The sequence below is a fragment of the Sapajus apella genome, unplaced genomic scaffold (assembly GCF_009761245.1).
Source record: "Sapajus apella isolate SASKATOON/1434 unplaced genomic scaffold, GSC_monkey_1.0 scaffold11, whole genome shotgun sequence".
Classification (NCBI taxonomy): domain Eukaryota; kingdom Metazoa; phylum Chordata; class Mammalia; order Primates; family Cebidae; genus Sapajus; species Sapajus apella.
This window is the reverse complement of record NW_022436951.1, coordinates 2,477,433-2,489,760: the sequence shown is the minus strand read 5'-3', so window position 1 is coordinate 2,489,760 and position 12,328 is coordinate 2,477,433. Positions and strand designations below refer to the sequence as shown.

The following is a 12,328-nucleotide window of genomic DNA, read 5'->3' as shown; positions in this document are numbered from 1 at the left end:
GACCCTACCCTTTCCTAGTATCCACTCACCTATGGACTACAGCCACTCCTCAGGAATTTCCTATCATGCCACTACTTTCAGGTTCCTAGGTCCAGTATCTACTTTTTTTTCATTGGTAGCCCTGGAAAGCTGGCCACTACCCCAAAAATCACATTTTGACTTCAAGTATGTGAGGATGCATAGCCAGTTATAAGTCTGAGAAAACTTCAGTTGGATCCAAAAAACTAATTTTAGCATATGAAAGTTTTCTTATTCATTCATTCAACGTGAATTGAGCATCTAATATATGCCACATGATAGAAATGCAGAAGTAAGTAAGACATAATAATTGACCTAGTAGAACTGGCAAGATGTACGAATTCTGTAATTCAACATGGTAAATGCTCTAATAGAGGCAGATCACAGCTTTATGGTATGTTAGAAAGCACAAACAAGGAGCACTTATAGAACTTATATAACAGTGTTATATAACTTATAGAAGAGTGTTCCTCAAACTTTATCATGCTTCTGAATCACAGAAAATCTTGTTAAAATGAAGATACTGGTTCTGTAGGTCTTGAGCAGAGCTGAGAACCAGCATTTCTTCATATATATATATATATATATAAATATATACATATATATGAAGAAATTTACATATATAAATATACATATATATGTATATTTTATTGCACTTTAGGTTCTGGAGTACATGTGCAGAACATGCAGGATTGTTGCATAGGTACATACATGGCAATGCGGTTTGCTGTCTCTATCCCCCCATCACCTATATCTGACATTTCTCCCCATGTTATCTCTCCTCAACCTCCCTACCCACTGCTGTCCCTCCCCTACTCCCCACCAACAGACCCCAGTGTGTGATGCTCCCCTTCCTGTGTCCATGTGTTCTCATTGTTCAACACTTGCCTTTGAGTGAGAATATGCAGTGTTTGATTATCTGTTCTTGTGTCAGTTTTTTGAGAATGATGGTTTCCAGATTCATCCATGTCCCTACAAAGGACACAAACTCATTGATTTTTATGGCTGCATAACATTCCATGGTGTATATGTGCCACATTTCCTTGTCCAATCTATCATCGATGGGCATTTGGGTTGGAGAACCAGCATTTCTAACAAGCTCCCAGGTGATATCAATGGTGCTGATTCATAGACCAGTCTTTAAGTAACAAATTCTAGTGACTTGATAATTAGCATGAAGAATGTTAGAACTGGGCTCCCTCTCTGAAATTAATAGTATTCAAGACATTTGGAATAACTACATATTTTAGAAACACTTTCCACATCTGTCTTTGTAAGAAACCGCTGAGACCTGTACCCTGAGTTCCTTAGGGAAAGCACTGACTTCGGTTACTAATCAATCAGTGTCAAGCCAATAGTTTAGGACAGCACAAGAGCCAACCTCTGAATGTTGCCATGCATGCCTCAGGTGAATATGTCTTCTGTGTTGTTAAAGAACCCCAAATGATAGTTCATTTGAACTTCATCAGACTCACAGACTCATTTAGTGCCTGCTCCTCTAAATGTCCATATGTACCATAGACAGACCACTATCTGAAATATGCTGTCATTACCACCTAGCCTTGCAGTTATGGGGAGTGGCTAATCCTCACCCACTCACTATGTGATCGCTCCTGTTTTCTACTAAAACCTGAAGAGCTGTTGGCTAAGTTTGGTCAGTTAACAACATCACATCTGTAAAATGAAGGTAAAAAGGCTCTCCCTGCCTACTTTACAAAACAAATTGAGATGAGACGTGCTTTGAAAACTTAAAATATGATAAAAATGCTAGCTATAATTAAAAGAACCTAGATGCTTTTCCTACACTGTCCAGTTAAAAGTTCCTGAATTCATGATTATATGAATATGTCATTTAAAAATATGTATTCTTGGGTCCGATCATTAGAAATTTGGTTTAGTATTCTGGAGGAAGGCCAATATATGCAATAAGTGCCCATAAATGATCCTTAAAATTGTGTCACCTGCATTTTACAGATATGATGTTGTTAATTGAACTAACTCTGCCTACAACTCCTCAGGTTTTGACCAAAAACAGGCACAATCAAAGAGTGAGAAATTGAGAAATTCTGCATTAAGCAATGGAATTTGGGGCACACAAGAAAATTCTACCTCCCATCATCAATTTAATTATACCAGATAGCACAACTATACCATTACCATTACTACGAATGACTCATGGCAAATCCTTCCCACTCACATAGCTCCCTTCTTCTAAGAGTTTTTGTAAAACATTAGAGGCTAAGTTAACAGTATGCATAATACAACCTACAAAAATATTTGAGAAGATAAAATTTGAGACTTCCAATACAATAAAATATTTCCTTAATCATTTTATAATCAAGAAATTGCCCTTACTTGAAAGTTATATCACTTCAACTTTTATCTCCAAGATCTTCAAAAAACAGTGAGTCACTTAAAGATGTCGCCTGGTAACCATTTCATTCTAAAGCTGTGCTATATTATGTTCCTTAAAGGTGTGGCCGTGAGAAGAACATTACTTTATGATGAATAAAAATCCACTGTCACACTTATGTTTATGTAAAGTGTCTATGACTAAAACAACCTTACAAGGTCATCTATGTACCTAATTATAACTGCAACCTATAGACTCACAGGTGGAGAGCACACATGGATTACCTAAGTAAATTTCTTACCTGAGAATCACAACCAGCTGGATGGATCCTCTTGTACCTTCTTCAGAGAAACAGACTCATGACTCTGTACCTAGATAAATCCAGCCTGAATCACTTAGAGGATGCAATCAAATCTATCAATTCTATTGTAAAGTACTACTTTGGTTACAGGGTGACAGACTTCCACATCTTATTATCCCTAAAGGTTATACAGGCTGAAAACATCAGTTGGTTTAAGATAAATGTGTGCTGAAAGATCATAAATGGGGAAATGTAGGACATTGAAGATACAGCCTTTACTTGAAGGTTGACAAAAGCAGGATAAACAGATGCCTGCAGGATGACCCATGGTGACACTGTCACAGGTAGACTGAAGACCGTATGTGTCCAAGCCAATTAGTATTTATGGAGGATTTGTTGCTATTTGTTCTTCTCATTTTTCCAATGTGATTGAAGTTCCTTAGGTTTAGCCCAATAAACATTTCCCCCACTACTAGTGACCAGAGCAGAAAAAAATATGTGCAACAAAATATGCAATATAGAGATCAAACTGTTTTACAAAGTCTTCAAAAACCTATATGTTTTCTTAGCAAATGATAGCACATCCTTCAAACACTTAAACACCTTATTGTCCATTTTGCTTTCAGGCTGATTATAAGATAAATTCAACTCAGAAAGACATGATCTTTTCCCCAATTTATCTGCTTCAACAAGAAACCATGAGGATTCATTATCAACTATATTTTAAAAATTGAAAAATAATGTAACTATTAATAAAACAAATATGTTTTTAATTAAGTTACTGTGTTGCCAGATCCCAAAAATGTTAAAATGCCATCAACAGATACAGAGTACAAATTCTCAAACCAGCTAACTTGGAAAGTACTTGAGAACTAGTAATTTTAGATGAGAGATAGTTAAGACCCAAATTTAAAAGCCTATCTATTGTTCCTTTTTTAAATGATAGGAAGAGATGTTGTACATCACATCTGCTATAGACTGAATATTTGTGTCCTCCCAAAATTCCTATTAAAGCCTATATCGCCAATGTGATGGTATTGGAAGGTCAGACTTTTGGGAAGTTACTAGGTCATGATGGTAGAGTCATCTCCTAATTTCATTCATCTTCCACCATGAATGAGATTAGTCTCTAATCTCATTCACGGTGGAAACGAACAAGAGATAATCTCTCTCTTCCATGTTAAGATATAAGAAAAAGCAGCTCTCTGCAAACTAGGAAGAGGGCACTCACCAGATACCGGATCTACCAGTGCTTTGATCTTAGGCTTCCCAGCCTTCAAATAGCAGAGTATTTTGTTGTAGCAGCCTGAGCTGATTAAAATAATTTTCTTCATAGATCGTTTTCTTGGGAATGTCGGTAACATGCTCGTAAATGCTTAAAACTACACATAACAATCACACAGCTAGAAGAGATCCTAGAAAAGCTTTCATAGAAAATTCAGAATCAAAATTCTGGCTTTCAGATTCCTCATGCATTCAATGGGAAGAATGTCTGTGCAATGTGTCTTTAGGGTTACCATGGAGATGAATGAGTTAATGTATAGAAGCAGCACAATCCCAAATAATATTTCCTTTACCATAATTTTTTCTGCTAAATGGCATCTAAAATTTTAGACCTTATTTTAATTTAGCATCATATTTCTCATCTCTTGCCCTCTGTAACTACTGTGCCAAACTTTCCATTTTATGATATACAGTAAGTCCACTTAATGCTATCAACAGGTTCTTGGAAACTGTGACTTAAAGTGAAATGACATACAGCTGGTCTTTTAATAATATCACTTCCTTCAACGGCCTTGATAAGAAAAATATCACTGGTTTCATTATATGTTGTTTTGCTTCAAGTCACAGTTTCCAAGAATCTATCAACAACATTAAGCGAGGACTTACTGTATAGGGTTTCCTTTATTCTCATTTTCTATTTTACCTACATGACCACCAGCCTTGCTTTAGTACAGTACCTATGCATGAAGCTACTTCATCAGTGTTCACTGATTAAATATGAGGAGAAGGAAGAGGTAGGCTGCTGCTCAGGGAGCTTTCACACTAACCCAAGAAACCAGAGCAAAGGTGATTCCCCTGTGAGTGGCTGAACAATGGTTGCCAAAGCAAAAGGCAATGGAGCAGAAACACTTCTCTTCTGAACACTAGCAATGCATCAGGCAATATTGGATGCTTCATAAGCAAAGGAATTCCCACTAAACTATCAGGACCTCTGGTGTAATAGCCTATTTCTAACCTGCCAGATTCATTGAGTCAATTGGAGCAAATCTCATCTGCATTTCTCACTTTGTGATCTAATTTTATATAGAGCAAACAGTAATTCACTCAGTATATACCTGGCATAATCTCCCCACGTTGATCCTCTTTCAGATTTAAGAGGGAAATAGCTTGAAACTGAGAACAAATAGCAAATTATATGCCTTTAAAATGATACACCCTTCAATTACAAAACATTGTAGCACACCCCCAGTTCTGAAGTTAACAAAGAGGGATGTCACTTCAACCAGCTGAGTCCCTCTTGTCCTTCCCTGTATACACTCCAGGCAACCATCGCTCTACTGCAATCAAGCTCATTAATTTGGTCAATGTCATTATTTCTCATTAAAATCTTCCTATAAAACATAGAATAGTCATTTCACTCTTACATTGTCCCCATTTTTTTCAAAAGCTTGCCATGAAGGGAAGGAAGCTAAGTAAGAGAAAGGTCAATGAAGTCAATTGCAAAGAAGATGATGAAATGTTGCCCATTTCTGCTTTTTTTTCTTTTGAACCTCTGAATTACTTCATCTTTCCATCAGTCTACAAAGAAGTTGTTGGCGCACATTAAGATATACAGACAGAATTCACGAACCATTTGGTAAATTCACTCTTAGCACTAAATCTCAACAGAGGAGAAAAAAGAGCTTACTATTTTTCCCAAAAGAAGTATGGAGAGACTATTTTCTATGATTAAAAGCATAAGGAAAAAATGAAACTGATCCAAGAGCCCAGAGACTATTTTTACATGTGAAAATATATACTTTAGCCAGGATTTGTACTTCAGTAACTCCCTTTGGAAACCAAATTTTCTCCCTGTCACAGTGTTTGCTTATTAGTCAGTTTGAGCATGATGACTTTGGAATGCCAGCTGGCTGCAGAAGTGTGAAGAAACCTGTGTGGTCACCAACACTTTAAACAGCACTCACAGTTCTGAAGTAGGGCTGTCCCAGGAGCACATTCTGGGTGCTGGTGATTCACAAACACTAGAGCATTTCCACTCCTCAAAAGGGAAGAGAATGGGGCTCTACCTTGCCAGGAAGAGGAATCTGACAAGCAGGCTGCGAACAACCTGCACACCAGGCAATTCTTGCCAAGTGAGTCACTCATACCCCCTGGGTACAGGTGAAGCTCAAGGAAAGGACCATTCAAACTCCGCACAACCAGCTCCTGAACTCCCGTGTTCAACTCATGTCCAAACACATTTTTATTTAAATATTTAAAGCCAAAGAAGATATCTAACCATTGTCCCAGGCTTCTCTTCTTTTATAGTATTACTAAGTCCATAATTATGTGCCTTTTGTGTGAATACACTGTACTAGGCCCTTGATAGAGAATGGTTAGCAGAAAAATTAAAAAGCAACCAAGATTCCACATTCTTGACTCATGGGAAAAACAGGGAAGAGCTGAGAAAAGTTCTAAGAAGAAAATACTATGACAGACACTAACAGGGAAAGTTTTACCCAAGGTGGTCTTACGTTCTAACTTTAATGTGATCACTTGGGGATCCTGTTAAAAAAAAATAGATTCCAGTACTAAATGCAGATTTCATACATCTTGGGGAGAGGCTGGGATTATGCATCTTTTACAGGCTCCCAGATGCTGCTGCTGCACCACAAACCACATTTTTTAATAACAAGCCTCTAGGGTTTCTCTGCATCTGTGGTTCCAGGTCTCAAAGTGTGGTCACCAGACCAGCAGCTACAGTGTTACTGGGAAACTTCTTAGAAATGAAAATTCTTAAGCGTCACTCCAGACCCACTGAATCAAAAGCTGGGGTGGGGGGCAGGGTGGCAAGGATGCCAACAATCTATATTTTAACAAACTGTCAAGGTGATTATGATGCCTGCTAAACCCCATTCATCCAATAGTAGTCACGAGCCACATGTATCTATTGAGCACTCAAAATGTGGCTAGTTTGAACTGAAATATATTGTTAGGATAAATTACATGCTAGATTTCAAGGACTTGAAAAATATATATAAAAATCCCTTATTAATATTTTTTATATTAAATGCATGTTGAAATACTATCTTGGATATATGAATTAAGTTATTAAGATTAGTTTCACCTGTTTGATTTTGCTTATTTTAATGTGGCTACTAAAAATGTTTTAATTTCACATGCTTATAATGGTTAACATTATATTTCTACTGGGCAATGTTGCACTAACCTTGAGAATTATTGGTGTAGAGCAATCGTTTTCAAATAGGCAATTTTGCCCCCTAAGGGTCATTTTGCAATATCTGAAGACATTTTTGGTTTTTACATATGGGGCCAGGGGTTCTGTGAGTAAAGGCCAGGATGCTGCTAAACACCCTATAATGCACAGAGCAGCTTGCTACAACAGAAGATTCTCCAGTTCAAAGCGCCAACAGCACCAAAGTTAAGAAATCTCTTCTGTTACACTGATCTTGCTCATTAGAAACACTTCGGGAGAGTTAAAAATACTGATGTCCTTGGCCTATCCCCAGATTAATTAAATTGGAATCTCCGGTATAGAAGCCATGGCATCAGTTGTTCATTTTGTTTTGTTTTAAGTTCCCTGTGGATTATAAGGTGCTGCCAGGGTCAAGAACCTCTTTTTAGGGGGAAGGGTAGAGACCCCTCATTCATTCCTCTCTGTACTACCAGTGCTCATCACCTCCAGACCTGGGAATTGGCATTTCCAACAAGTGTCCAGGTGATGCGGAAGCTGCTGCTCTGGTTTCCTCTGGAGCATTTTACATCCCATTCAACATAACGCTACACATTTCTACTCTTCACAGGGCCCAGGGAGCCTCATCAGACCTGGGCAGTTATTTCCCACTCAGGAGAAGACAAGTCCCACCACCAATGATTCCCCTTCCAGACTCTATCAAAATGCTTCCCATTTAGCTGAGGTAGAAGTAACTCTTTTATCAAGGGCATGGGAGGATGGTTAAAGGAATCATACACTAAGTCCTGTCTGTTTGCACTGTAAGCAGGAAAGAAATTTTTCTGTTACTGTGTCATCTTAGTGAAACCTGTTTCATTTGACTATTTAATTTCTACCAGTATATAACTTAAATCACTTTAAAATATATTTGTACAGATGATAAAATGACACAGATTAAAACAACTCCCTAAAACTAACCTCCTAAGAAAGTAGAAACTAGAGAAATTTGGAGCTTTACTGTCCCTCCTCCTCCATAATTAACTTTTGAAAAAAATATATATATACATGAATCTAAAATAGGTGGCCCTACGTGATCACACGCGCACACACACACACACACACACACACACAATTCTCTTCCTGAACACATCACCTACTTTGCTTCAGTCCAGCTGACAGCCTTAGGCCCTTTGCGCTAAGACCCTTTCCCCAACAACATCTGAATGCATAACTTCCCCACTCTTGTCTCCTGGTCTTTGCCCAAATGTTATCTGCCCCTCCCATCTGGGTTCCTTTTTCTCAATCCTCTTCTCTCTGCTTCACTGGTTTTTCTCACAGTACTTATTATATTCTTAAAGTACCACCTAATGTACTTATTCTGTTTATTGTTTGCTGTCTTTCTCTCATGCTGGAATCCTAGCAATCGTTTTGTTCATTTACATTTCTCAAATGTCTAACAGGACACCTGGCACTCAGTAGGTCTGTAATAAGAAATTGCTGATTGAATAGGTGCTTTTAAAAAATCTAAAAATCTTTCCTTTTTCTCATAATTTTACTGCATTTATTAAATAAATGCTTTGCAAAATCATTTTTGGAATTCTTTTAAAGCATCTTTGCTTGAGCAAGTGGTTAGAATGCCTATTTGACAGCCATAGCCAATTAAACTGAGGATTCAAGCAGCTTCTAGAACTCAAATGATGTCCCTGTGGCTTCATTGTGGTGAGTGAGGGGAAATAATTACAGTGAAGTTCGAAGAAAAACACAGAGGCGAGACTACTGAGGGTCTTGTGAGCCAGGGCAAGGAGTCTGAATTATGTTTTCAGGTAATTAGGAAGCGACCGGACGTTTTAGGCAGGAGGTAGATGAAGACACTGGCCATTGTAGAATATGGTTGATAAGGCCCACTGGATTGCTCTGAGGGTAACATTGTCCATTCCTTTTATTCAATGTCCCTTTCATCCTCTGATGATGCATAAGTTAGTTAGCAAGCTTGGTTGCGCTGGATAGTACAGCCCTAGCTAGAAGTGCAGGGTCAAACCATCTTTGTGGTGTTCAATTTCACCCCTAGATCCTCACTAACTAAAGTGTGGTCTGTGGGTTCATACGACATGTAGAATCCCAGGCCCCATGCCGGAAACTACTAAACTGGAATCTACATTTAACAAGATCTCCAAGTGATTCGGAGGCATATAAAAGAGGAAGCAGCACTGTCCTAAGGTACAGAATATTGACTGAGCCCCTCACTTCTAGCTCTGTAAGGACAATACTGGGAATAGTTGGATGAGAATATTCTTTGTTTCCATAGTCTGGGCTACATGTTGACCCACTGCCTATGGCAGTGACTTCTATCCTTTACTAAAAGAATAAAAGTGTCCATGCATCAGAAAGCTTGAGAATTGCTACATTAGATACAAGGAAAATGAAGCCTCTTGCAGGAAACAAGAAATTTTCCAAGCAGGCTTTTGGGAAAGCAGGATGGAACATACTGATGAGAAAAAAGAAATGACAAGAAGAAAGAACAGAATTAACCTGCTTCTGAAACAAATAAACGCACCCATGAGAAGGAATGTCAGGGTCTAAATTTGGATCTCAATGTTCTCTTCATTGCGACTTTTTCTCTGTCATACATAAGTGACTTGCTAAAACCAGGCACACTCTCCCACTTAGGGTCCTGCTATTCTCTCTGCCTTGAATGCTCTTCCACCCAGCATCTGTATAATTAATTCTCTCTCTTCCTTCAAGACTTTTATCAAGACTTACCCTCTCAATGATGCCCACCTGAACGCTTAACTGAAAATTATAATCCACCACACTGCATTCCCAGCTCCCTTCACCTAACTTTGCTTTTCTTTTTCCATATTACTTACAACCCGCTAACCCACCATATACAGCTAGTGCTCGACTTACGACCACGGTGGGGACCACGGACCAGTCGTAACACGATTTGGTCGTAAGTTGAGTAGGCTATATGTACAGTTGAAATGGTGCACGCAGAGATGGTAGTGCTGCCGGAAGCTGGTCCGCACTGTCGTACGCCCAGCTGGGCAATGCTTGCGCTGCCAGACACTGAGCAGTCGTGGCTAGCGATTGTGGTCGTAAAGTCGAATGGTCGTAAGTTGCATAGGTGGTAAGTTGATCAATACCTGTAACTCATTTATTTATTACGTCTACTGATACTCTCCCCTTGCTAGAATATAAGCTCCATGAGGAAAGGCATTTTATTTATTCTCTGATCTATACCAAACATCTACTCCAGAGCAATACCTGATAACATTGCATACATCCACAAGAAATATTTTTTAAATGAAGAAGAGAATTTTGCAGATAGAGGCAGTGGAACTTAAGAGATCAAAGTTGGCTGTTAGACTCAGGCTGAGTTTGAATTTGAATTCTGGTTCAAACAACTACCAGGTTCCTGATCTTTGGCAAGTTATTAAGCTCTCTAGACCTCAGTTTTCTCACATGTAAAATCTGCTTCGGCCGGGCGCGGTGGCTCAAGCCTGTAATCCCAGCACTTTGGGAGGCCGAGGCGGGTGGATCACGAGGTCAAGAGATCGAGACCATCCTGGTCAACATGGTGAAACCCCATCTCTACTAAAAATACAAAAAATTAGCCGGGCATGGTGGCGCGTGCCTGTAATCCCAGCTACTCAGGAGGCTGAGGCAGGAGAATTGCCTGAACCCAGGAGGCGGAGGTTGCGGTGAGCCGAGATCGCGCCATTGCACTCCAGCCTGGGTAACATGAGTGAAACTCCGTCTCAAAAAAAAAAAAAAAAATCTGCTTCACAGGGTTGTGGTGAGAATAAGTAAGATAATATCTGAACACCGCATATCACCTGACACTTAGTAATTGGTCATTCACTACGGTCCTCACATCATTATTAGCTACTTTATCTTTTATGCTCCCAGGAGTTAGTGCCCACATCTTCCTGATTGGATTAAAGGCAACAGGCAGCCCCAGGTTCTCTTTTGCTACGTAAAGACTAGCTCAATTTTCCATTGCTCAACAAGATAATATTGTTCCAAACTCAGGGATATGAATAAAGCACATTTACCTCACAGCATGCCTGTGCTGAAAGCATTGTGAGAGGTCATTTAGTTGAACTTTTATATTACTCTAACAGGTAAGGAAGGCCTGAGGCAAAGAGATTTTCTAAAAGTCACGTCGTTAGTTAGTATAGAGTAGAACATGAAATGCAGGCTTTAAGATTCCAGGGCCAATGTTCTTTCCACTTCATTTGGCATAGAAACTGTGGTAAAAAGTTTCAAAGTTTTCACCCTTTACAAAGTTAGCATAGAGAAGTAGAAGATCATCGAGATCACGTCTGGGAGAGACCCAGGGTGCCTATCTAGCACTTGGTAGCCCCTGCCAAAACATGCCCGTCATCATTATAATTCGTAAGTATTGAGCTACACAAGAATAAACATTAGACAAACTCTGCTTATACCCTGCAAGAACACTAAAGTCCTTTCTGCAGTCATAGATTCTAATCAAGCAAATATAAGCCCATCAAGGCTCTGCTGCAGAGATTTTTTCAACCTTAGGATATTAATTTTAGATATCTTAAGCTGTACCTATAAATTGCATATTTGGATTGAAATTAATTAACCAATGTAGTCAACTATTTTGGCTGATTATTTTCCCAGAATGTTGTTTAAAAGTGTCAGAAAAGTAAATCTATGGGATTTAGATATATGTAAGTAATTATAAAGTTGGTTCTTCCACTTGTACAGGCAAATAACCAAATAACATGCACTAAAAGAGAAGCTGTAAAAATTCAAATATGCAAGATATAACAGACCAGTCTGTGATTAAGCAAGCCTAAATTACTAAAAATAAAATAAGGAAGCAAAACAACACAGTTGTTATGGAAATATGTTTGAATCACTGAAAGCAAATTAAAGATCCCTCCTATTTGCCAAACATTACCACTTAGACTCCACTGCACAGTTCAAGCCTGTGCAAATCAACATCATAAAACAGTACATGGAATGCAGCACCGTGGTAGGCCTCCAAGACAGAGCACAACACGATAGTATGAAAGTCCCCATGGATAGTTGATTATGAAGTTCTTTACCTGAAGAATCTAATCTTCTAATCCATTTTAAGTTCATTCTTTTTAAAATAAATATTTATTAAGCATCTGCTACGTAGGGTTTGAAACATCAGGAATTCAAAGATAAATGACATTTTTATATATTACCCAGTTTAGAACTTAGGGAAGAAAGTCTACATAGAGTTTGTTCTCAAAGTGATGGG

General features: G+C 38.7%; 1 long non-coding RNA gene across 1 annotated transcript in view; it reads right to left on the bottom strand.

The window, feature by feature from the left end:
• Positions 1-12,328, bottom strand: part of LOC116552228 — a 90,575-nt gene that overhangs the window by 60,364 nt on the left and 17,883 nt on the right. Inside the window, exon 4 of the long non-coding RNA XR_004269282.1 lies at positions 2,673-2,742. This is a non-coding gene — a long non-coding RNA (uncharacterized LOC116552228). The remainder of the gene's footprint in view (positions 1-2,672; positions 2,743-12,328) is intronic.